The sequence below is a fragment of the Camellia sinensis genome, chromosome 14, assembly GCF_055761805.1.
Source record: "Camellia sinensis isolate YWXY chromosome 14, ASM5576180v1, whole genome shotgun sequence".
In the NCBI taxonomy this organism is placed as follows: domain Eukaryota; kingdom Viridiplantae; phylum Streptophyta; class Magnoliopsida; order Ericales; family Theaceae; genus Camellia; species Camellia sinensis.
In genome coordinates, this window is record NC_138974.1 from 56124885 (window position 1) to 56130692 (window position 5808).

The 5808-nt window shown below is 30.2% G+C and overlaps 1 long non-coding RNA gene across 1 annotated transcript; it reads left to right on the plus strand.

Annotated features, from left to right (window-relative positions):
• Positions 1-746: 746 nt before the first annotated feature.
• LOC145807569 (uncharacterized) lies at positions 747-1979 on the plus strand. The gene is made up of 2 exons (XR_014350790.1): positions 747-1307; positions 1436-1979. It is a non-coding gene; the product is annotated as an uncharacterized LOC145807569 (long non-coding RNA).
• Positions 1980-5808: the final 3829 nt, after the last annotated feature.

Below are 5808 nucleotides of genomic sequence, written 5' to 3' on the forward strand. Positions count from 1 at the left end.
AGGACCTATTTGTTATGAAATTAGAAATCTTAGGGGACATAATGTAATTTCTAGAACCACATAAGGTAATTTGTAATTTAAGTAAACCTCAAGGGGTGTGTTTCTAATTTACCCTTTTTTTAAAGGAAATAAAAAACAAACAAATCCAATCCGTGCATAGGTGCAAATCAAATACAACATGTTTTTTATTTTAATATGATTTTTTTTGAAATAAATATTGTTTTTGAGAATTTCAAAAATATATGATTTTTGTGTGTTTATTTCATCAAATTAGTTTTTATATTTAAAAAACAATAATTTCAAAACATAACTAAACATAATAATTACTTTATTTATTTTAATTTTTTGTTAAATATATTTAATATTAGTCTCATTTTAAAGGTATATATATTCATTGATATTAATTTTATAAAATTAAAATTTTATATTAAAAATTATATATATATATATACATTATGAAAATAAAATGAAAAAGATTAAAGTTATTTCTTTTTTTTATTTTTTATTAGAATAGAGAGGAGTCCGGATTCTCGGCCGCACAACCCTGCGGGCATCCCTGCCGCACCCCCAAAACGACGTCGTTTTGGGGGAAATTTCAATTTAAAAAAAAAAAAAAAAAAACAAGACTGAAGCTGCGGTGAAGAATCCATGGCGTCTAAGTTCAAGTTCAGAGCCTGGTTTGCTCGGATCTGCCTTCTGCTCCTCCTCCTCTGGTTTGCAGATCCCCCTTCTTCTCCCCTCTCCTCCTCCTCTTCTTCTCCTTTCTGGTTTCTGTCTTTTTTTTTATTTATTTTTTATTATCGATTTTTGATTTTCGATTTTTTTTTATAGTCTTCTTCCTCCTCTTGTGTTTTTTTTTTGGTTCTCTTTACAGTCTTGATTTTCGATTTTGATCTGCCTATCAGAGTTTATATTTTTCACTTCTTGGTCATGATCCATCTGAAAATCTTGACTCTTAAACCCAGAAACCATCATGATTTCTCTCTCTCTCTCTCTCTCTCTCTCTCTCTCTCCTCCAAAGAATTTCTGTGAGAATTGTGGGTTTCTATGTGATTTTGAAGAAAATTTTGATTAGAAAGGGTTGTAGATTTTGTGGGTTTTTTTATTTTTATTTTTTGAAAAGGTATACTGTTTTAGAGTTTCATTATTGTTCCGAAATACTCAAAAATTTCTGGAACCGTGTTCAGCATGAATCTGATCTATCTATTTTTATTCCAAGATTATATCTCTATAAATCCTCCGAAGAAAGATTGTGGATTCGATATTGATACCGTGCATGGATTGATCAAAAGAGTCATTGTTTTCAGGTGCGGCATCATTAGGGTCTGTATTTTACCTAGATCTGTTCCTTGGTTTTTGTTTGATTTTGGTACTTGATTTGTTTGTTTATCACATTTTTACTGAGTTATAAACACTTTTTATTTGTAATTTCAAGGTTGTTCGACGGTATTGCTTCCAGACAGAGTGGTTCAGGCACTGAACTTGAAATTAGACGCCATGGATTCTTCACCCCAGCTTCAGTCCTTTTTTTTTTTTTTAAATTGAAATTTCTCCCAAAACGACGTCGTTCTAGGGGTGCGGCAGGGATGGCTGCAGGGTTGTGCGGCCGAGGATCCGGACTCAATAGAGAGAGAGAGAGTGGGTGAGTGGTGGGACATGGGAGACAGAGAGTGTTAGTAGGAATTTTGTTTTTGTTTTTATTTTTGTTTTTTGAGCTAATTTGAGTTGCAGATTTTTTGTGGAGTGATGTGGCTCAATCTGACTCATCCCCCCGAAGGAATGGCTGGAGAGAATGACAGGTGAGGATCTGAACTCTGGTTGGAGTGTCCTTTTGAGAAATTGATGTTAGTTTTTGTCCTTTCAGTTTCTTCTACACCAAAAACTAGAAGAAGAGAGTAATTTTTTTTTATGTCAATTAATAAGTATAGTTTCTGCTATTACTGGCATGAATTCAAATATACAACTATTCCTTTGGTTCATGTTGTTTGCTTTGCATAAGTCCAATATCAAGATCAAATTCACATCCTATCTAGGTCCATCTGGTTTGTTGTGTCTAATATCAAGGCAAACCTAACTCCACATTTTTTTTAGGGAGACTCTCCAGTTGGGTATTCCAACTGGAGGGTGCAGTTGGGTTTCAGTGAGTCCATAATGGAGGGTTTCAGTGAGTCCATAATGGAGTTCTTGTTGAAAATCTGACTCGTTCAATATGTAAGGCACGTCCAGTACTTTATTTTTGTAAAAAATTATGCTGATAAGATATCGATAGTTACTTGATCAAATCAAATTTATATAAATAATTTATTTTAAAAATCATGCTTACTATTGACACAAATGTGATATGATTAAATGACTATCAATATCCGATCAATATAATTTTTTTAAAGGAATGAAATACTCGATGAGGCTTACAAATTAAACGGTTCGGATTATCGATATGGACTCTGTGGTGGACCCACAGAGACCCAACAACACCTTCTAGTCTGACTTGGATCGGAGAGAAACACACATTTTCTTATTAGGGTTTGGCTTCCCTCCAGTCCGATAATCATGCTTGAGGATATTGTTGGGCTTGTGGGGCTCACCATGAGTTTCATTTTCATAATCTGAACCACTCAATATGTAGAACTCGTCGAGTACTATATATCTGTAAAAAATTACGTTGATTGGATATCGATAGTTACGTGATCAAAGCAGTTTTGTATAAAAAAATAGACGGTGAAAAAATAAACGATTGACAAAAATCTGATCCGATGAAATAGCTATCGATATCTGATCAACGTGATTTGTTATAGACATATAGTACTTGACGAATTCTACACATTGAACAGTTTAGATTATCGAAACGGGACCCGTAGTGGACCTCCACGGGCCTAACAGCATCTTTCAGTTTGTGATCGAACTGCAAGGAAGCCAATCCCTTATTATTATTATTATTAGCTAAAAAAAAACTTAACTGCAATTAAGCTTTTTTTCTTTTTTGTAATGTTTTTTCGGAAACGGATTTTTCATTTGAACCCCACATCTCAAAAACAAAATAAACAATTTCAGGCCATTTCAATTGCATCAACTTTTACAATTAAAAAAAATTCTCATCGAAATATTTCTATCAAAATCTTCAATGCATGTTTGATTAAGATGAAAAAGACGGAAAATGTTATAAATGAGTAAGAATTATTATTTTATGTTTTCTTAAGTATTGCAACGATGGAAAGTGGAAAAAATCTATTTCTTTTGTATCCAATCAAATAGATAGAAATAAATTATATATATATATATATATATATATATATTCTCCTTCACTTCCTAATCACTATATCATTGGAGAGTTTACTAAATAAATTAAAGCTAGGACAAATTACATTAACAGTCCTTATAATTTATGGTTCATGTTACTTTGGTTCTTAACTTTTCAATTGTGATACATTTAACTCTAAATTTTGAATCTTATTTCAAATAAGGACAATTGAAGATAATATTGATAAATTTCAAGGGCAAAGTCGTCAATTTAATAAAATATAAGCTAATTTGAAAAAATAAATATCAAAAAAATATTTTTGAATTTTTAAAAATAATTTTTATCCACTAAACATAAAATTATGTCAAATTGATAAATCTTTTAGACATTTTTTTTTACCAAATTAATTTTTATTATGTGTTTGGATGATAATTATGTAATGAGTGGTTGTTAGGCTTTTAATGTGTAATCGATATATTCAATATAGAGTTTAATTACCTAAAAGTTCTATTTACAAATGTTATGATAAGTCAGGTCCTGTCTAAGATTTTTTGAACCAATAAATCATATTTAGTAAAACTGATAATATTATCAATTTTTTCATTTTTAAAATTAAAAATATTATCAATTTTGTATAATAATATTCCAAACAATTGTTTCACTAACTAAGGGGAAAAAAAACAGAGTATGAGATTAAACTTTTTGCCCATCTACTTATTGGTTTGATTCAACTATCTAATAAAATCGAGAACATTATTAGTTTTTTCATTTTTCATTTTTTTTTTCAGTTTTGCACATGAATGTTCCATCATCATGCTCTTTTATAGGCACAAAATTTTCAATTTTGCACAAAAAATAATTCAATTTTTTTTTAAAATTTTTTTTCAAGAAAAAGAAGTTTTTTTTCTTTGCCATAATTTTTTTTTTTAGTTTTTTTAATTTGAAAATTGATATTTTAAATTTTTGAAAATTAAAATAAATGTCAAATCATTACATTCCTTTATTATAATTGATGAACAATTATTATTTGAAAGGCAATTCCGACTATTAAAAATTTAATAGAACTTGAAGGTCCAAAAAATTTTGATTAAAACTTAATGGAGTATAAGTTTGTAAATCAAGACTTGTGAGTAAATGTCATTTTAATATATGAAATGTTTTTAGTTTTGAATTTTTTGGTTTAATAATGATATCAAAATTTTCGCTATATTTAACTTTTGAAAAAGTAGAAATTAATTTAATGAAAATAAAAAAACCCACCAATTATATTATTAGTATCCAAACACATAATAAAAATTAATTTGGCAAAAATAAATAAATAAATAAATTTATAGAAGATTTATCGATTTTATATAATTTTATCTTTAATGGGTAGAAATAATTTTCAAAAATTCAAAAATATTTTGTTGACATTTATTTTTGAGTGCTACTATTAGCACATACCTTTCTTTTTTGGATCCTCCATTTCTTTTATTTTTTTTAATTCCAATTTTATCCAAGCATAAAGTTATATTTTTACCCTCATTCCTAATATTCTAATCCTAATTTCCCAAAGCCTAACCCTAAACCTAACCCTAACCCTAATTTTCCAAACCCTACCCCATCAACCTTTTCACCACCATCTCCATCGGTGACCACCACTGCCACTGCCGCCGGCAACCTCGCTTTCCATCTCGAGTGATTTTGCTACCATTGCGTGTCTCTCTCATCCTCCTTATTCTTCTTCTCCCCTGTTCGTCAAACCCATACCTTTATAAAAACCACTCATCTTCTCTATTTTCTTATTCACTTCCATAAAAATTAAATTCCTAACAAACCCAATTCAAATTCAATCACAACAACCATTTCATCGGCAATGGCGTCCAAAGAATGCAAACCCATATCTCTAGTTCTGAAGAGAGAGCAGTGATAGTGAGTGTTTTTAAAGATCTAGCTTTTTTGGGTTTTTCTGTTTCTTAAAATTCAATTCTGGGTTGGTGTTTCTTTAGAGAGATCTGATTTGAAGTAGTTATTCAGGGTTTCCATTTAGAGAGAGAGAGAGGGATTTTGGGATCAATATTTTGTGGGTATTTCTGTTTTTAAGAAGTAAATCTGGGTTGCTGTTTCTTGAGAGAGATTTGAAGAAATTTTTCTGGGTTTCCATTTGGAGAGAGAGAGAGAGAGAGATTTTAGGATCAATCTTTTGTGGGCTGCTTTCTGCTTCAAAAAAGGATAAAATGTGTTGTCACGTCTCAAAATTTAGACAATTAAATATTAAATTAGGACTAAACCCCAATCAATATTCCATTATCCAAATCCTATGGGTGAAACAAAATCTAAACGTTCTCGTCTTCATAAGATTTAAGCAAATTTCCATACTCAAAAGATAACAAGGGATTTAAAAAAAAAAAAAAAAAAACTAACAAAATGCCAACTTTTCCTTCTTTCCGAACTGCATGATATCCTTCATTGACGAAACCTTCAAAAACATAAAATCTCTGAAATTCAACTCAACCCCCCTTATGTTTTTTATCAGCATAACTTTTTTGACGACTCTGTGCAGTTTTAATACGTTCTCGAATAATGTTCAC